This window comes from Crocodylus porosus, unplaced genomic scaffold (assembly GCF_001723895.1).
Source record: "Crocodylus porosus isolate Cpor-Errol unplaced genomic scaffold, CroPor_comp1, whole genome shotgun sequence".
NCBI lineage: Eukaryota > Metazoa > Chordata > Crocodylia > Crocodylidae > Crocodylus > Crocodylus porosus.
Window position 1 is genome coordinate 5,783,252 of NW_017728924.1, and position 22,016 is coordinate 5,805,267.

The following is a 22,016-nucleotide window of genomic DNA, read 5'->3' on the forward strand; positions in this document are numbered from 1 at the left end:
CCTGGTGACAGTCTATAAACTCATTAGGGGGGACCAGAAGGGTTTGGGAGACACCTTGTTTCCCCTAGCGCCCCCTGGCATAACAAGGAATAACAGCCACAAGCTGTTGGAGGGTAGGTTTAGATTAGACATCTGTAAGAACTACTTCACAGTCCGGGCGGCTATGATCTGGAACCAACTTCCAAGTGAAGTGGTGCTGGCTCCTACCCTGGGTGTCTTTAAGAGGAGGCTTGATGCCTACCTGGCTGGAGTCATTTGAGCCCAGTTTTTCTCCTGCCCAGGCAGGGGATCAGACTTGAAGACCTACAAGGTCCCTTCCGACCCGACTTCTACGATTCTATGAACATGGAACATACATGGTACAGCCTCCAGGTAAAGGAAATGACCAGCCTTTATGCCTACAAAGAAAAGACAAGACTTTTTCCCCCATGGTCAGAGATATAACAATGCGGCTGGGCACTTGGGGCACCTGCCACGTATGGGGGCAGAGTCAACTTCTGTTTGCCACTGCTGTCACAGTTGTGTGGTGGCAGCAAAAGCTGATTCTTTTCTAGCCCCCTTCTCCCTGCCAGGTTGGGGCCCTCTGGTCACCCTAGTTATGCCACTGCCTACAGTAGTCAAGGAAGTACCTGTCCTGCTCATACCCCAAACTTAGACATTTTATTCTTGGCGCCCTTCAATATGGCTCAAAGCGCTACAAGTTCCTCAGATAAAACCCTCACTGAATGCAACTGCAAATGGAAAGATCAGGAATAGAGGTTAGATCTACCATACTAGCACATTCTTACAGAGCTCTCCAAGGCTACAGCAGAAACCTCTAATGTAATCAGAGACTTCATCTTTATAGTAAAAATGTTTTTTTTAAAAAAAATGACATACTCTAACAAATTTGTTCAAAGCCTTGCTACAGACCACCATGCTAAATTCCCACATTCTTAGCAGTTTGTAAAAATGTTTAATTTATGTTTATGTATTCTTATTCAAAATGTTAGTTAACAGCCTGTAGGGACCTGGTAATAGGATCCTTTTTTCTTTTTTATGTTTATTAGCTACATTAATGACTGTTTCTGCAATTCTGCTACAAAGACTTGCGTTAATGAACGCCAATTAATTCTGAAATGATTTTAAACAAAGGGTGATGAGAATAACCAATCAAGCATGACAGTGTAAAGAGCAAGCAAGCTGCTGTGACCTAATTTTTCTGTGTTGATTCTTCGCTGTCAGATTGCATTGTTATTCATCAAGAACACCTATAGATTTTACATATACATAGTGCAACATTAATATCTTGGAAATGCTCTGTTCATTTTTAACCTGAGAAATCATTGTGTTTAAGTATGGGTTTCAATAATATTGACTTGCTTTCTGCAAATACTTGTAAAAGACAGATCTTTCCTGCCACTGTGGGAAGAATCTTAGCAATCCGGGGGCCTGAAATGTTAAGGTGTGAGAACTGGTTTAGGCATTTGAAATACTTGGATTTTTTTTTTTCATTTAAAAAAAAAGTCATTTCTCTAGATCTCTCATTGTCATAATAAGGATACATTTGCTGGGACAAATACATTATTATTTGACCATTAATTGAATTGCAACAACAAAGGTCTAACAAGGAATTTCCTGAAACCAGGAACAAGTTGAATACTTACACAATCTAAATAACATATACATGTGTCAAATGTGACCTAAAAAGTAAATAGACCATGCAGGCAAACATGAGTTTTATGTGTCCATTGAGTGAACAAACATTGAAAAAAAGAGGGTCTTTCAAGCTTATTTTACCTTCGGCACAAAATGAACTGTAATTGAGAACCACGACTTTCCTAACAGCCTGGTATCCAGTTAGTATTTACATTTCCAAAGCCAGTGTTTGCACAGGCATGAGCATTAGCCACAAAAGCCACGCTTTTAAAAGTAAAGTTTTCCAGACTCATTAAAGTTAGGCTGAATTTTGGCAAATTGCAGTGGGTGCTAATTGGGTCCTTTCAGACTAGACCCTGCAGCTCGCAGGACTCACCATTACATTACAAAGATATAGAAAATAATTCAGTTCGGTCTGCTGCCTGAGTCCCTGCTGGTGAAGTAAACCCTTTCACACATGAATCTAACCACATCTGGTATTCTTAGCACGAAGGCCAGAGGCAGATTTGCAGTGGGCACTATTACTGGGGCACAAACTACAAGTTCAGCAGCAAGAATTTATGTTCATGAATTTTTTTTATGAATTCATCAGAGTAGTAAAACAAGTGGAACTGGGAAAGACAAAGCCTTGGAGAACATACCCAGAGTAAACCACACTGAACTGTGCACGGTATGGGCTGGAGCAAATATACGATGCGACTCGTTACTGAATGGAAGAGCAATCCTGAGCAAGCGTTACTAATTATACTGTCCTTCAATCAGTGGCCTGCAGAGTATCTAAGTTACCAATGCCACCAATAGCAACAGAGGGATTTTCTTAATTTAGGTGAAAGGCATTTAGGGTTTTGGTACTGAAAGCTGAGTATTTCCCCCACTATTACGAGCAAGTAGTTGGGGATGTGAATTATTATTATTGGACTATGAGTTATGTTCTGGTCTCAGATATACCATGCAGATCTGGAATGATTCCTCTGGTTTCAACTGAGATATTTCAAAGGCATTTAGCCCTCAGACTTCACTAGGTATTCTTCTCAGTCCCTACCAAGGTTAGTTTTTAATCCTTAACTAAACATACATGGAAATAACAGCAGAGGATCGGTTCTCTATTACACAAGAGGCACTTGCTGCTTCTATTCATCTTAATGCAGTGTCTTTCACAAGCACCAAATATGCAGTCCTCGAAACATAGTGCACTGCAACCACATCAGTACTATTCAGGGACACTCCTACCGAGTCAAACAGGACTGTATTTGAGGAAAGATTGAGGGCCAGATTTTCAAGGCTAAACAAGCCGAGTGGGATTTTCCAAAATGACTAGCTCTCTAACTCCCATTGGCTCAATGGGATTGAAAGCAACAGGAATCAGACAGCCACGTGCATCTTTAATGCATCTAAAAAGCTTTAATATCTGGCCCTGGATGAAAAAATAAGCACAGACTGTCACCCTTTAATTTTAAAATATAACTGGGCTGGTGCAGTGTATTGGTGGTCAGAAGAAGCCTCCATTCAAGAATGGGTTATCCAGCTCCTTTGTTTCTAAAAACCACAGAATCCACTGGCTGGCATGAGTCACAGATTTGGGAGCAAGACTCAACGTATGTTCATACATGCAGCCCTCGACGGGGCAGCAGATCGTGCGCAGAATTCCTGCACCACGGCTGCTCTTGGCATGAATGATTTGAGTGTGGTGGGGCAACATGCGGGATTGCTGATGGCCACAATGGCACCATACAAGAGTTCATATTTTTCAAGTGTAATGGTATGTCCACCTCAGGGAGTGACTTCATCTTGTTCCTGAATGCGATTCATATTTCATGTGAGTCATGCATTAAAATGTAACCTTCTGCAAGTTCTGCAGATGCCAGTTCAATGCTAGCTGTAAGGACCCTGGCTTTCAACATACCTGATTTCTCAAATGTGTCATCACTCCTGCAAATGGCCTAAAAAAGGGAGCTGTTGAATTATTCTGCCAACAACATACAAATGTCTCCTCTCACCCTATGAAGCAACTGAATGTCAAAAAGTGAAGTAATCTGGACTGCTGTTACAATGCAAAGGATGGCCACTACCAGGAAAAACTGTGTGAAGTATAGTGATGGTGATACTTTCCGCTCAGCAGTCTAGGAGATTTTTCAGTCCTAAGGAAGTTTAGCAGGGAAAGGAAAGCTAACGACGGACTGACATCTTATTATTCACATTTGTGTTTGGCTCGCTAATATTAAGTGGAAGATGTCAAATCCGCCATGTGATTTCAACCAGAAAAGCTGCTTTATGAAACAACAGATATCTCCACTGCAAGGAAGCTTTACTTTCAACCTCTTAGACTTCAGGCTTTTCATCACCTAGCCTTCATATTGCTGCATGCATTATACCACTAACAATGCAATATACAAAAAAGGACAAAATGTCAACCCCCGATGGAAATGAACTCGCCACCCTTTGCTAGAGTTCAACATTCAACAATCAGACCTCGCTTAATTTAAATGTGAGCATGTTAGATCATCAGTCTGTTATTCCTCCAGCTTTTTCTAATGATTTCTAACACTGGCCAGACATTGTACACCTGGCTGAAAATGTTTCCTTTTAAACAATACAAGAACTAACCAATGTGCAAACCTAATAATTAAATTACATTTAGCCGCCGGCCATTGTTATTCTGCACTGCTTTCCCACTGAGGGAGCTACAGTGATCCGATTTAAGCAGCAATCTAGCAGAACACTTTTCATTGCCCCTGATTGTTGTGCAGAGTAAATTGGCTCACATCAGATTTGACTCTAATTTGGGTTTTAGCACTGTTAATTTGAACTTAAGCACCTATGGAAATGCTGTTAACAAGAGGTGTCTGCTTTGGAATCCTCCTTCTAGTTACGCTGTTTAAACCCAGCATAGCAACGAGCGCTCCTTCTACCTCCTATACGCTTTCCAGCATGCCACTCTGAATATCGTGGGTGTTGGAATAGTTGTTAAAAACAACTTATCAGACATTTAACAGACAATGTCAAAGGGAACAAACATTGTTGCGCGTGAAGGCTCCCTGCTACATACATGCCAAGAGGAAACTTAGACATTTCTTAGCAAGGCAAGAGACATTGATCCTGTGACAGTGCTGATTTCTATGACGCCCAAAGATTAAATTGACATTAGACATTGCCTTTGCTGGGGGACAATTCCAGCAGGAAAGTAGTTGCTCACAGTGTCAAATTCTGCCCTTTTGGAGGTCATCAGGAGCTGTGCACAAGTATCCAAAAAGGAGAATTTGGTCCAGTACTATCACTCTCCACTTAAATATTAATGACGCTAACATATGAAATGCTGAAGTTATTGGCTCATTAGCTTAGAGAAGAGAGTTCTGCCACCGTTTAACCGGTCAGGGGAACTTTACAAGGGTTTGGTTTTTTCTCCTGTAGTCCGACTTGCCACCACCGTTGGCAAATAACACGCTTTCTAAAAATGGATACGACTATATTCTGTAACAATTCAAATACAAGGTACACTGTCACTTTTTCCGCCGGTAACACCTGCAGTTAATTTTACTCCACCGTACATCAAGAGTGTTATTCATAACAAACTGTTATATCAACCACCCACATTGAGATCCTGCACTGAAATGACAGAGAAATTAGATATGGGGAAAATCTAGAGGTTTTAAAGATTATATCAAGAAACAAATTATTCCTAGGGAAGGCAATATCAGCAGAAATTGTATTGTTAGGTAACAACACGGCCTATGGATGAGACAACCTAGAATTAACTCTGTGTCTCAATAACCAAAAAAGCCGGCTTTCAAGTTAGAGGCTTCTGCTAAGGGGATGTGGTACGACCTTAAAATGCACCCAGTACGGAGGGCACCATATTCTAGAGGATCAGAAAGAAAAGTTCCAGTGTCAAGCAGCTGCAAAATAGCAAGAGTGAGAATAAATTATAAAAGCAGTGTCTGCTGGTCGGATCTTAAAATGATGTAAATCAGCATGGCTCATGCCAGCTGGCTCCATGCTGCTAAAACGGAACCTAAATTACACCAGATTAAATGCAAAGAAATACCATTTACTCCCATGGAGCCAGCTCAGATGAACAAATGTCATTTAGAGCAAGATCCGGTTATGAAGTTATGTTTTATTTAAACATTTGTTGAAGACACCGCCTTGGCTCCAGAGTATATCCACCAAGACTTCCTCCTTAATAAGGAAGAAGAGATGAATTCAAATTTTGCCCTGGGTTACAGTCAAGCAATTGAGAACAGAAACAAATCCAAGAAACATATACTAGAAACACAATGCACTGAAAATTGCTCTTCATTGCTTTTTGTATCTTCTGTTGAAGTGTGCTTTTAAGATCAAATGCATTTGAAAATAATTAACATAGAAATGCTAATAAAATATATTTTACAATTAAAATTTTTCTCGCGTGCTCATTCTTTTTCCCAGACATAAGTAACGTGTAGACAGATACATTGTTTATTTACGACCCCAGTGACAGTTAATGTGGCATATGTGCCTACAATGTTTGACAGATAAAATGAGTTATTTACAGAAGCTGGGTTTATTATGTATGGAGACTGAAGCAGCTATAGTATTTGTAAGGTTCTCCACTTATTTTCCCTGGAGCTGGTTGCAGTACGAGCTGTGCTCTTCTGAAGCACTGCGCAAGACAGTACAAAAACCACTTCTAATCCAATCTACCTGTAGTCTTCATCGATACCTTTTAATTTCTGAACTCTTCCGAGTTGCTTTATTTTTATAGGCCTCAGTGCAAAGAGCACTGAAGTTAGTGAAATGCCTTCTTCTGACAACTGCATTTGGGATTGGGCCCGTAACAAAGAAAAAACCAGGAAAGAAATGCTCTGAGGAAGACTTGCTCTGTACCTGGCTCTACTGATTTGGCATATTGTGTTCAATCTACAGATGTGATGGGGGAGGACTGGAAAAGCAGTACTATTGATCGATGAATCTTAATTATAAAGGGCCAAATCCTGTTCCTGTTGAAGTCAATGGCAAAAATTTCATTGACTTTCACAGAAGTACAAATTGATTGTAATGGAGAAAATACATTGATCTCTCCCTTTAACAAAGAAACTCAAATGCCAGTGTATTGGATCTTGAAATAATTCATTTTAGCTACATATTTTAAGTAGGAGATCTTCACAAAAATGTTTTCAAAAAATCTCTTTACTCCATTTTTCTTCTTGCTTGGTGTTTTGATTGTTTCAATACAGTATCTTAGAGTGCCACGGACAATGTCATTTGTAATTATTATTGCATACTGCCATGGGGTTAAACCTGCTGGTTATGAATAGCACTTGTTGAGCAAGCATGTTATGTTAGCATGCTCTAGCTTTAAGAGCCTTGTGTCAATGGTAATCCAAGAAGAGGCTTGCATAATAGTCTTGCTAAAATGACAACATAAAAAAAAAAAAATTTAAGGACAATTAAACTGGACTCCAGAGACCACCAGAGTTCAGCAGAGAGCAGTGTGCATATTCTGGTTAATTCCAGGTGTTTTTTATATGCATGTGTGGGGATGGAGAAATATATATATTCTCACACATGCATATAAAAACTATGTATGTGTGTATATATGTATGCATACACACACAAACACACACACACACACATACATATGCATACACACATGCACATATATGCATACATGCACATGCACACAAACATATACATATGTACACACACACGCACACACACACACACACAATCCCTTCTCTCCTAATTCTCCAGCCCTCAAAGCCTCAAAATCTTATGAACTGTCCAAACCATGTACAGTTCTTGGGTTGTTCAAGATGGGAAAAATACATCCCCAAATACACTACTGTATCCTCAACATGCTGCACAGTGATGGTCAATCAGTGGTTGTCATTGCTTTGCAACAAGGACAGGGCACAGTCTTCCTATAGATGCAAAACTCTGTCCTCCATACAACAATACACAATGAAGTGAAGGGAGAACCATGAACCTTTAGTATTTGGGATTAGCTATTAATTTTGAGTGTCTGGAAGTTGTTGTATCAGGTCTCATTAACTCCCAACACATAATCACGCACCCTCTTCCCCATCCTCATCTTCCATGAATGCCAGGTATCCTGCTAACCTGGCTGAGTAGGGCTTTGGATTGTTTCTGAAGCATACGCGATGCATGACTGGATGGAAGAGGAAAGGAGGTCTAGGCAGACATCACATGCAGGGTCTCAGCAGAGTTCAGATGTACCTAACATCATGCATGCAGCAGCATCCTTAGTTAAACGATGAAAAACTATTTAAAATAATAATGTAATTGATGCTAACCCCTCCCCCATCCCTATGGTATAGGAAAGTCTTGGAAACTAAGGGTGGCAGAAAAGCCAATCAAGGGAACACTTGCCAGCTTTTCAGCATCTTTGTAGGCACTGATCTTGCTACCTTCATGTGCTATGACTAGAGACGAGCAGTCACTGAAACCTAGCAGCTTGCATCTGGGGTCAACAACAAGCCTGTTCCTTCTCAGAAGTTTCCATGCCTCATTTCTCCCCTTCCTGGATAATTTATTCATCCCTGCCCTATCTACTTGACCTAGCCTCATGCTTTCTTGGCTGTGTGCATGGGTGCTCTGACCACTCTCCTTTTCTGCTCTTCCTCGGCTAGCACCAAAACCAGTGTATTTTTTTTTTTTTTTTTTACCTGTCCCCTCTCTACCATCCTCTGAGGTCAGTGAGCCAAACCTTCCTTCTCTGACCTCTGTGCGTTCATCTGGAACAACTACAACACATGCTTGTTTTTGCCTTGCTATAACACCACTAAACAGATCAGATCCTTACGGGCATTTTTACACATGCACGCGTCACAGCGGCAGGCACTTTGAAAAGCACCCGGCGCGGCAACGTGTGCAGTTGTACAAGTGGTGAAATGCGCATCAGCATTAAAACACCTCGGAGGTGCTTTAATTCAAAAGCACACCGCTGCTGTTTTCTGCGCGCGAACGCGCATTTTGCCGCTTCTACAACTGCACGTGGCGCGGTGCAGTTCGCTTCAGCTTGCGTGTGGCGCACACTCAATTAATCAAGTCTGCTCCAAGGTAGTGGATCTCTGGCGTGTCGCTGGAAAACAAGTATGTGTATAAATGCCCTAAAATTCCACCTGCTCAGATCTCCGACTTGGGCTCAATCTTCTCCCTTAACTCTGAGTCGTATTTCTGGGCCAGGAATGTTGTGGCTTGGGAAGCATGCAACATAAATGCAGTTGGGCATCACAGGCAAAAGCTACGGTTGCTTCTTTCCAAGAGGATTTGAGAATGCAAGTTGCTGTAGGAACAAAGAGAAATTTTAAAAATAATTGCACAATCCCGTTCGATGAAGGCAAACAAACGGTGCCAGCACATTTCAGCTATGAACAGAGCAGAGAGCGCTCATTGCTTAAACAAGTTTAAAAAGAACTCCCTGGAGCCTCGCTTACCAAGGGAGTGTTGCAGAGAACTAGAAAAGACAACTGTAAAGGCCATGATACTTGTCTGTACTAAGGGCCAAAATCAGAAACCAGATGCAGCAAGAGCCTGCACATGGTTTTATGTCACAGGAGAGGAGGTAATAAAAGATGTAATTCCTTTCTACTTCAGTCACACATTTGATCTATTGTAAAATTGTAGCATTGTGGCAGGGAACGTCTCTTTATTCTAAGCATATGTGTACGTACACATGTGTTTTATATTACACACACATACACATGCACATATATGTTAAAAAAAAACTCCTACCCCCCATCCGTAGAAACTAAAAGAAAGCCATCGTTTGTGAAAGTGCAAGGTCTGAAGGCTGCACAGTGGTTATTGCTAGGGCTTTCTCCAAACCATTTAAGAACCTGGTGTGCAAATGAGAAAATAATAACCGTCCCCTCCAATGACCTGTACTTCTTTAAGAGAACAACAGCCCTTTTCCTGGAGAAATGTGAGTAGGGACTAGGAGTTGCTGCATTTTTTCGGTAACCCACTGGTCAGCATATTCATAATCCTCCAGGTTATTCAAGCCACGGGATGAAAACCTATTACCAGCTCCACTGGACTTTTCAGCTCCTTTCAGCACTGGATCCGAGTTCAGTCCCCAGGTGCCAGCCCTGTTGCAGCTTGCAGAGGTGCCTTCAGATCATTTTGCTGTGAGCCTGGGCTTTGTCCGGAATAAAGGCAGGCGAGAACCAAGCCTCTAGATGGTATTCGTGCTGAGATCACTGCCTCTCCTTCAGTCAGATCTGTGTCCCATCTCTGTTACATCATGGCAGGAAAGCTCCTGAAATACCTGCTGGTGGTTTCATATGAAAGGCCCCTTCATTGCACAATGGTTTACTATCAGGACAGAATTGCTGCATCCTGCAGATTTTTTTATGGAGCGCTTGCTTCATAGAGGAGCTCCAGGTTATCTCCTCTTTGGTCCCTAGCCCTGTGGAAACCCTATCCTCTTAAAAGGACCACCTCCAGGGACAGCATAAGCCATGGCTGTCCTCCGCTTCACCAGTTCAGGGCCCAGGGAGCTGCATTTGCACTTCCCTGTAGCGACCCATGGTTGCTAACTGGAAAGGGCTGAAATACAAATAGCGCTTACATAATCAAGCTTCCCATACACTTAGCCATGTTATGAGACTCTTTACAAAGGGATGGATGCTTGTGAACAGTTTCTCCTATGTATTCGACACAAATAGGCTTTTATTCGGCACAAGGCCTGCCTGTCTTCTTATTCCAGCAGCTATTTGTTCTTGAATAAACATATTTATTGTGGCTAATGAAAGGGAAATCCTCCACTCTGTATATGCCTCTGTTTCTTGTGGTCCTTCAGGGACCTGGAGCGTGCCTGACTCTACATTGCATGGATAGTGTGTTGTGGAAAATCTCCCGCACCATACAGTAAAAGCAGCCCCGCTTGCTGTGGACTTGGCTTGAGGAAGCTGCCTCCATTGGATTTCTCTCTCATTAAAGCTGAGGACCACATTCTCATTGCTTCTGCACGAGCACACAAAGAAGTCTTCTTTCTTGTGCGATTCCTTATAGCATCGGTACGGCCCCACTGCCCGTGCCTTTGTCAACAAGGAGCAACAGCTCTCTGCCTTCTCTTTCTAGCCCGGACAGTAATGCTCCTGCAATAATAGCCATGAACTATTTCCTATATAAAGCCAAGGGTGGCAAGTCTTTTTGTCTAAGCTGCATCCATAAGTCATTTCGAATGTGCTCTTATGAGAGAGCAAAGTCAGCATTTCGCAATAATGAGGAACCTTCAGAGATCCAGTTTGGCGAACCACCCCATAGCTTGGGTGCTTATCCAAAGCCTACATTTTATCTGAAACCCTGGGGCCTGAAAAAATTGGGATGGAAATTTTATGTAAATAGGGCGGCCTCACAAGATTTCTGATTCTGGCTGCTAAGGGCTTAAAGTGTATTTTGTGTTTAGAATATTAATAAAAGCAAAAAAAAAAAAAGGAGAAGGCATTATCAACAAAACATTAAACATACTCAATATATTAAAATATATTAAAACTGTAGCACACAATTTTCTTGATGACATGCAGGTGTGGATAGATTTTTCTATGATGTATTTACAAAAGCTACATTTGCACATTTTAATTTCTTCCCATCTAATGGGTAAGAATTGTCTATGTTTCTTTTACGCCTTATTCCTGCCTCTGGGCCTAAATAAGTCTTGTTTAGGTGGATCATTTAAAGCCCCATTTCTTCACTTATATCCATGTTCAGCAATGCCAGACTCCTCAATTTGAATCAATGGGACTATTTGTTGAGCAATGTTCATGACACTAAGGGACGTACAATCTGGATCTTAAGTAGTCATCTCCCAGTTCTAATCTGCCTGTGTTTTACAATCACATCTTCACACAGTAGGGATGTACTCTTGTTCTTTTCCCAATCTACATTATTTTATATGCTGAAAATTCGGATCAGAAGTCTTTTCAGTTTTAAAGAACAGGCAAGAATTAATTTAACGCTGAACTGAGGGGAAAACGCAATAGCAATTATAAGCAGAACTTTAATAGGATTTAAATAGACTTCCTTGTGCTCTTAGCAGATACTTTATGAACACAGTTCTGTTTCATCCAGTGCACAGTAAGTAACTTTTTATCTTGGGTGGAATATCAACATAAATCATTTATGGCAAAAGAAAAAAAAAACCCTCGTTTTGTTTCGTTGAGCTATTTCCGAGTCATTCTGTAACGAACGGTTCCTAGAAAATATATATATATTTTTTAAAAAAACGGACTCGTTTCATGTTTCTGGCACTAAAGTTGTGCCGCATCTGGGTAGGCACGTGCGCGCAGAATGCAACCTTTCCTTTCTCTTCGTGCCACGTGCGACGTGAAGTTTCACGTCAGGAGGAAACCGAGAAAATGAGAGGCAGCCCAAAAGGCATCCAACAGATCCAGTTATAACGATGACTAGCAGACACCAGTGCAAACACTAGCTCCCTATTCTTTAAGGGATTAAATGTCCTCCGTTCCCACCGAAATGGGAACTGGGGTTCTCGGCACCTTACTGGATTCAGACCAACAGGCTGATATCGGCACAGATCCAAGCCCTACAGTCCGGACTCGGGGAAAGTTCCACTCAATAGAAATGGAAAATACTGAATCCAGCAGGTGGTCTGAGAAGCGGAGAGATTTTCTGAGCTTATTAAAGTGTGCGTCTGTTTGTTTTTAAAAATCATTTACATAGCTAGCAAAATAATGCTCTCAACATTTATGCTTAAAATATAGGCAAATGTAAATGGGTGCCTGGAAATTTACAAACAGCAGAAGTAATTGCCTGCTTGTCTTGTGGATTTAAGTGTCACAGCTTGCAGTTCAATGAAATATAACCCAATGAGTTTACACATCTGGGGGACATAACGATGTGAAATTATTTTGCAGATGCGTGTAAGGGAAAGCAGCATGCACTATTCTAACAAAAATATGTTTAGACTGGCAATATTAATGGGGATCGAAGCTTACACTTAGTATCGCTGACTTCTCTCTGGGATGTTTACAGGTCCAAGCGCAAAAAGAGAAGAACATTAGTTTGGAAAGTGATGGCATCTACAGGCATCACCCCCACCCTTCGCTACCCTCTCTTTCTTTTACAGATGGTTACTCTATTGATGAATTCAAGAGGAAAAACTTAAACCAATCTCAGTTTCTTCAGCATACTGGAAGAATCATTCCCATCTCTTGTGGAAGATATCACAGGAGAAAAGCTATCATGGGATTCCCTTTGCAAATCCTAAAAAGCACTTGCCTCTAGGGACGGGGGCGCACAGCATTGCCCATTCTTTCTTTCCAGCACCCAAGAAATAGGAGAGTTGACCCTCCAAACTCCACAGACAGCAGATGGAGCCACATGACTTTCCACCTTGAGGAACTGTACCCTTCTACCAACTCCAGGTCCTCCATTCTCTCTCTGACGCAGAGGAAGCCTGAACAACATTGCTAGCAATTCAGCACAGACAACTCCCTCTATGACACTCTTGGCTATGTACTCATTGACTTGGGACAGAAATTACACATACGGTGGTATACGTGATCAGAAATCTGTTCCAATCTGTAATACAACAGAAGGTCAGTGCACATAAACTGCTTTCAAAATGGCCAAAACTGGTTTAAGATAAACCCGGATGGACGTAGTATCAGACTGAACTGACTTAGGCTAAATCGCTTTATTGAACTTCTGTCCCAGATCCCCTCCAGGTTCAAGTTAACTCAGATCCCCAGCATCCCAGGATGATTTGCTCCTCCCCCACAAACCCTACCTTGCAGGGCAGACAGCTAGCCATGACCCAAGCTGTCTGCTCTAGCACCCTCCAGCTTCTGGCCTGAGCCACTGCAGGACTGTGGCTGCATTTCCAGAATCAAAAGTGAGTGTCTGGTCAGTTGCTTATCCGTTCAATCTACGCAGCTTAGACTAACCTGTGAAGATGAATCAATTCAGCCTTGGGCTTTCTGACTATCTGTACTTATCCATTAGGGACTTACGAAGGATATGGAATGATGCCATAGTGACCGCACCTCAACTTAGAATGGGAGAGAAGCCTGTACAGAAGGGCCCCTGTATAGGCATTTTCAGCAGAATTAATTGATCCTATTTACACATTTAACTCATTTATGTTATTCTTCTACTCTCAAGACTCTCATATAAATATAAATATAAAATACGAATAAATTATATAAATATTGCTGCAGGAATATATAAGGCAAACATGTGCCTTGGTTATTCACAACAGGAGAGCTGGTTTTGCTAACTGCTAGATAGTGCAATATCATGGTTTTTAAAGAGAAAATTATAAAATCTCCTTTTGCTGCCTCTTAGCCTTCCCCTCTTGCTCTTGTACATGAAATAATTATTTTTTTTTTCTTTAATGAATGGCAAATGGCATTATTTTATCTGCAGTAACTAAGTCCGGTTTTTGTTTGCTTTATTACAGTTTTTAAATGCAGAGTTTTATTGCATTGCATTGGAACATATTTACATCTACCCATCTAAAACACACAATGTATTATGTTGTAATTAAAAGCCCACAAACTAAATCTGATATTTCTTCACTAATTTATTCCCAAGCCAATATGTATTTTAATGCTCCAAACCGTTGCTAATTAACACATGGAAATATTTTAACATGGATTTTGATTAATTCCATTTAACAGTCTAACCAGTGCTAAAACATATGTGGTATGTCATTTCTTTCTTTTGAGGAAGGCATTGGCATTAAATCTTTCAATCTTCCTAAGCACCAAATGCTAATTTCAGGAAGATTAAATAACAGACTGCAGCTACAGTTTCCTTTCTTTGCTTCCCAGAAGGTGAAATGAACATATTTATGTGGGAAGAATTTCTTTACTGCACAAGCCAAAATACAGAAATTAGTTTTTTCCAACATTGCTAATACACTTGCAAAAGCCTGCCAACTAAATAACTTTAACCTATATCTGCAGTTCATGGAGAATTGCCAAGTTATATGTTCAACTTTCTTCCCCTCTGTTTTTTTTATTAAAGTATTCCCATCTGATGTTTTCACCTGCAGCCCCTAAGTGCTTTTCCATACTTGGATCAGAGACAACCAGCTTAATAGCGGGGTAACTATGGCTATAAACCTGGAAATACTCATACAAGACCCTCTTCTGATTTTCATACTTGAAGCTGTTATACGTATGCCTCAGCATGTGGCTCAAATGGTTTAAAGTCTCACTACCATTTTGCATATCCCCCAAGTAAGCATGGAAAATGCCTGAAGTATTCACATAAGTGGGCACTACAGGAATGCAAAGGGATGAGCACATGCAAGTTTACTCCCCATAGGCACATTCTTCAGGTGTGCATCACAGAGTGCAGCAGTGTGTATTCAGCACTTTATGAACCCCCACTGGTAACAGGTCCATGGAGGATGATTTAGCAGTCAATGGAGTTACACCTTCAGCTCAAAAAGCCTCACAGTCTTAGTCTGGAAAGTCCTGGAGATAACTTGTGATGGCAGTCATTATGTTCACAAAAAACGTGAATGACTTTCTGTGGAACTTCTACAACTATGAGCCTTTTGTGTTCCCAGACTATCTGCAGCCTTCAGCCTTAGTCTTATACCTGTGCTCTCTGCAAAGGAAGGAAATAACAATAAATGGAAAAATACCAGAAAGTAATGAATGGAAAGGGCAGCAAATATGTACAGTAGCATTTTTGAAGCTCTCCATGTGTTATTTTCAAAGGTTTGAGTTGGATAAAGTAACATTTAACAATGCATGGGAAACACTTCACAGATTTACATTGACACCATTCTGCAAAAGGCCAAATGCTGACATCAGGTAGTTTGTGGAGCTCCCATTGTCTTCAATACGAACCATACATTCATTTGTGAGCAAAGTTTGGGCAACAGTGAGCATCTCTCCCAATAAAAGTTCAAACATGTCAAAACTGTATCTAAACATGTTTAAAAATGCTCTGCTTGAATGCTTTGGGTTTCAAGCTTACAGATATTAGGTACTGTGTAATCCAAGTCATGCTTTCTGGAAGTATTCCCATTTTGCAGCAGAATCCAAGTTGTGTTTCACCAGCTGGACCAGTCCCAGCAAGAACCAGTCCATCAACTGTGGATTGCCTGGCATGGTCTGGGATCCTGGCATACTTCTGACGTGCCAGCTCCCCATTTACTCCCTATGCTAGCAAAACAGGAGCAACTGTGATGGAGCTGGTTATACCAGCTTTAGGTCAGCATCTTGACTTCAAAGGGAGTGGTCGCTACTCAGCACAGATCAGGAGATCAAGACCTGACCTGAGCAATTAATTCCATTTCCATTGACCTTGGTTACATTTTTCTTAAGTTAAGGGTGGGGGGAAAGGAGTCAATAATCTGGCTTTATAGTGGAATAAGAGATTCATCCTTAACTATGGAGACGACCATGGGTCCATAATGCTTTGCATTTATACAACATCTTTCTCCAGGAATTGAAATATACTTCACAAAATATGTATGCTTAGTAGTATTTCCAATGTCCATGCACGTAAATGGCAGGGCATTTAGTAATCAAGGTGACAGGGAAACCTAACACTGACCTATGAACAGACCCTAGCATTACCGACCATCAGTAATCTTTAGTCAGTTGTTGATGCCTTCCAGTCTATGCACAGCCTATTTCTTGACCATATGCCAAAAGAAAAAACAAATGTGTCTAACACCTAAGACATTTCTCTACCTGAAGCTCTTGAGTCCCTTTCCCCTTCTGCCACCTCTGGCTACACAACTTAAAGAACAGAATTGCTCACAATTGAATTTGGACCAACAGCTATTTCACACAGGTTTATAGAAGTTTAGGGCTGGAAGGGACCTCATGAGACTATGAGCGCAGCATCTAATTCAAAAATGGGTACCTAGAAAAGTCTGGAAATCCATTATCCAACACTTGCTTAGCCTTGGCAACTTACAAAAAGCAGTAATCTTAAAGGAAGCTAGCATTTCTACTTCTACTCCTACTAGTCAAGGTAGTGAAATAGGGAAACAACGATAACAATAATAAATCACCATTGCCCCCCTATAATTATGGATTTAGAAGTCTATAATCTTAGAATCATAGAAAATGAGGGTTGGAAGAGGTCACATCTAATCCAACCCTGATCTACTGGCAACACTCCTATTAATATAGCCCAGGATGCTGTTAGCCTTCTTGGCAACAAAGGGCACACTGCTGGCTCATAGCCATCTTATTGTCCGCTGTCACCCCCAGGTCCTTTTCTGCAGAGCTTCTGCTTAGTTTGTCCCAAGCCTGTATCGGTGCATGGGATTCTTCTGTCCTAAGTGCAGGACTTTGCACCTCATGCCATTTCTTTCGGTCCAATCCTCCAATATATCTAGGTTTCTCTGAATCCTAACCCTACCCTCCAGCATATCTACTGCTTCCCCCAGCTTGGTGAGGGTACAATCCATCCCATCTTCCAAATTATTAATAATGATATTGAACAAAAACGGCTCCAGGACTGACCCCTGGAGCACTACACTTGATCTTATTTAGATCCGTTTTCCTGACCTTATTTCATGGGCATGATTCTGTATCCATTGAAGTTAAACGGAAAACTCCTAACAGTGAGGAATCAAGTCCTAAATGGTTATCTTTGGGTATTTTACTGAAACCAGGACAACCCAAAAAGGCTACCCCCTCCAAAAACTGCCCTGTTAATGAGAGTCCGAGTAACAATAGTTTTACAAAGCCAGAAAAGCCCACAAAAAGAGATCTTCTGAGGGGTGGTGTCATATGTTCTTCATTTAGAAATATCACAAGAACATTACTTCTCACAGTATTTACAAATGCAAAACACATGGCTGTAACCTGTAATACTGCAAGAAATACTGCTCTTTTGGTCGGGTTTTTTGGCCTCAGACTTTTGAAATACGAACCAAGCAAGGGGATTTCAGCTTAATGCTCTATTCAGCCCATTCTTCCACAGACCCCAAACTTTTGGGGGGAGAGGGAAAACCTGCATTTGGAAAAGGCAACTTGCCTACAAATACAGTAATTTGCTGCATTTGGCAAACAAAGCCCTGTACATTTTCAAGGGGATGGGAGGTGAAGTTAGTTAACTAAAGACTTTTGCCCTCCATTCAATTAAAAAAACCCTCCATACTAAACTGGGTTTGCTTCCCATAAAGAGTGTTATAAGTCATATATAAAGCTTCCTGCATTTACTATTTGGGTTCAATCAATATGGTTATCTACCTGTCAATTTTTCTTGCTCTTTAATGCAGAAAGAGAGCAGCCTTTTTTTATAGCTAGCTCAGAAAGTACTAAGCTAATCAATACATGCAGCGATAACAGGATGATTTGAAAGACATATAACAAAAGCTTATCACTTTGCTCTATAGTGAACCCGTCAAAATATTTTCCTAGAAGTAATGTGAAAATAGAAGTTCTCCATCTTTCATTACTTAAGTGGGTGGTGACATGGGTGTTACAGGCCTTTTGGATGTGTTCATAGCTCTGCATTTTCAGGAGAAATTCCATATCTGACTGTTTTCTCCTTTGCAGGAACATTAGGTCAGCCATTCAGCTGTGTCAGAGAACTCTCTGTCTTAAAAGTAAAAATTAACTTCGTTACCTTTGATTTATTTGGTCCTAAACAATTATTGGAAACCCATGCATTGTTCTCTACAAGCACACATTACATTTTTCAGGAACTTAACTGGAATCTGCTCTGATGTTTCTGCAAACTGGAAACCCCTTGCTTTAGTCAAGGCATTTAATAGTTTCTGCTCAGGTTCAAACTGAAAGGCATGGACTCTCTTTCAGCTGCCTACCACTAAGTTAGACAATATGATATAATTGGCAAGCACCTGATTCCTAAAGGTTTAAATAGACATTGGGATATTAAGATTTGGGATTTGAACACAGCAGAGAGAGGATCAGCTGTTGCAGTGGTCTCTAACCCCTACATGTTCAAAGAAATGCCTAGGATTTAGCCACATAATTCTCATTTAGCGTTAAGATACCATCACGTACCATCATACCACTTAAGTAGGTGGAACTCTCTATGCAGTAAAAACGCTCCATATGGCAGCCCAGGCTTGGCGCTGGTTACCAAATGTTACATGCCAGCTCAAAATTAATGTATGTATGTAAGCAAGGAAAGAAAGAGATCAGAAACGCAATGAAAGACCTGGTAAAAAAAAAATGCTGGTGCCATGAAGCTTATTACTGATTTTATGCTTCAAATAACTATCAGTCCTGTCAACCCTCTACCACAAGTATCACAATATTTGATGACCTTTCTGCAAGGCCAATACTTGGAGTCATATGACGACCTCTAAAACTCAGATGACATGAAAAACGATGCTTCTAGCACTCAAAAATTGCTAGGAGGTTTGAACCTTCAAACAACAGGGAACAAATTAAAACCTACATTAATTGGATTTTTTTAAAAATCAACTTATTTGTATAGCAATCTCAGGATTTTGGGGGGCCTGACTCAACCTCGGGATGGTTAGGGTTGGCAAGACTATTTGCTGTAGGTAGAGTTCAGTTCAAAACACTGACACACTAAGGTTCGTTACCTTAACAGTTAGAAAATACCAGATGTAATAAAAAACTAAGATGTTGGGTCTATGTTCCCAGAGGCAGGGTGCGAAAAAAGAGAACCTAAAGGATCCATCCATTGTAAGTAGATCCCCAAATGATATGGCAGATGCACAGTGGACTTCAGCAATGAACAAACAATGTCTTTGTTAATGTTACTGGAGTTGAGTACGTCTTGGGTGCATCTGAGGGCAGAACGGGACTCAGCGGCTACGAACAGACCCTAGAGCAACACCTCAGGCGATATCAAACATGTTATACAAGTGATCCCTTCCGCACGCACGGCAGAATTTCTCCAGTGTGCTCCACTTCCTGTTAAGCTATGATAAATTGAGCCATGTTTTCAATGTGGCCCCTGCCCACCCTTTAAATCTGCATGTTTCGAGGATTTTGCTACAGAGTTTTGGGTAGCAAACAGCTGGTAGAAGCAAAACCTCCAATCTGCATGTACCAATTCATGCAGCCTGCTCCTCCAACTGCCAGCGTGTCATACCCGCCCATACAAAGCTGTTTGCTTACGTCTGATTTTCAGGTGCACAAGGTCTGGAGCACCCAAAAGCTTGGGTGTGCCATCTTGATATGCAAATGGACCAGCTAGGATGAGACCAGCCTGAAAATCCTGCTTAAAGCACGTACGCAAACCACAAAGCCAATGAGGAGAAATGTCAAAAATGCAACTCTCCAACCAGTGGGTCGCAGGAGATCAGTCCCACCACCACCTGGAATGATATTAGAAGGCAACCCTGTGGAGCAAAAGTGAAATTGTTTCAAGCAGATCACTACTGCTGGAAGTGGCTAGGGAAGGTTCATAAATTGATAAGCACCACCAAAGGATCATAAGCCTCCACATCAATTGTATAAAAATTACAACAGAGCCACTCTCTGCAGTCATTCTGAAAAGGTTATGGGTTTCACAGGTGTGCACTGTCAGTTCTGATTAAGCTTAAACTAAACCAGTTATCTATAATGTTGGATTGGAAGAGTTTTATTGCCAAATGCAAGGTAAATCAAATTCACGATGCACATCTGTGGAAAAACACAGAGGGACAAAGTTTGCCATCCTGACATAAGAAAAACAACCCCTGAAACCCAGAGGAGTTTTGCTCGCATACGGCCCATGGCTTTGGGGCTTGTCAGATGTTCTCAATAGGAGTAGAAAGCCATTCCTTCCTTCAACACGGCTTCATGGCTTCTTTCCATCTGCAACTCATTGTTCGCTTTTATAACACACAGACTATTTTAAGATTATTATCTGCAGTCACTGCTAAAGAGACTCGAGTTTACTATTTATCTCATCATAAATGAAGTTAATTATACACATATACTTTTCACTACACAGGATATAAACCAAAGCAGCTATAGCCACAAATTCACAACATAATTTTTCATCTGGGTAACTACCAGCTTTTCCATTAACCAAAACAAACATATACGGTTCTCAACAGATATATTTCAAGCTGTGCAGAGAGGATTCTGGGTGAAATCCTCCCCCACGGAAATCATTGGTGAATCTCCCATTGGCTTCAACGGGGCCAGGATTTTACCCTCCATGTTGAAGGTACAGGGAAAAGGCAGGCAAACTTTACAGCTGATACCAGACTCATGTTCTGCAGCAGAAGAAGTACTTCATATTAATGCTGCACTTCAAAGCATGTCTATTGACTCATTGTTGTTTTAATAGATGGCAAAAGTGAATAAATGTATTTGCCTTTGCAACATCATTATTTCATTTGCATGCCATTATTTACTTGCCAAACAATACTAGCGACACATCGCAACAGAGTCTGAAGCTATCTACATCAGCAGATTTTTAACCTAAGGTAAAAATAAACAGAAACATCTGTAAAGTAATCTTGTACAAAGCTACATTTATTAACAAATACATTTTCTAATAAAACACCATCTGCAAGCAACTCTCAGCTTCCACTTGATATAAATAGGCCTTTTACTGTTTTCAGATGCAGTTCCCAGAAAATTATTCCAAGCTCTACTGCAAAACACATCAGTCTTTGTTGCTGCCTGGAATGTTAATAAATAACATCAAGTTTTTAAATAGTCAAACAAATTATTGGCTTGAAACAATTATTCCAATAGAAAAAGCTGACCTTTTGCAATAAAGTGGTTTAAGAATGTATCATTCCTCATTTCTGGTATTAAAATATTACCAAGCAGGGAAATATCATGGGGGGAACAGAAAGCTATGAAAAACCCATATTGCAACTCTGCTCATACACAGACTATAAACCTACCTTGCAATGGTTACTGCTTTACAGCAAGTCTGAATAAGAAATACATGATAAAATATAAATGTTTCAGATGGAACCCTTGCAAAACAGCTGTGCAGAAAATGTTCAGGACACAAATAGCAGCTAACTATAACTTCTAATCACAGGACTGTCGTGCTGACCAGAGACACAAAACTCAACAACTTCAGGTCTTGGTGCCAGGAATTGGAAGTGAATCCCAATGCTAAGTGCTATTGAAAAATCCATAAAGATTTAACGGGATACATTTACACAAGTGTTGCTCAGACCTTAAGCCACATTAACTCCATTAAAGTCAATGGGATTGAGAAACAATCTCTGAAAATGTACCTCTTATCATCGTCCATTCACAATCACTGGCATTAAGAAGGTCAAGGCATTTTTAGGAGTGGGGGTGCATTTTTTTTGGGGGGGGGGGGGGAGGCGGGGATGTTCTTGGAAAAGTGCATGACAGCACTCAAGTCGGATTAACTTCTACACAGGTAGGCAAAACTTGGAACTAAGAGGATGAACAAAGAGATACCAGAGTTACGTAGCCGGAAACTGTGCTGATATTCACGGA

General features: G+C 40.9%; 1 protein-coding gene across 3 annotated transcripts in view; it reads right to left on the minus strand.

Annotated features, from left to right (window-relative positions):
- Window positions 1-22,016, minus strand: part of AFF2 (AF4/FMR2 family member 2) — a 524,595-nt gene that overhangs the window by 250,056 nt on the left and 252,523 nt on the right. The gene's annotated exons all lie outside the window — the stretch shown is intronic.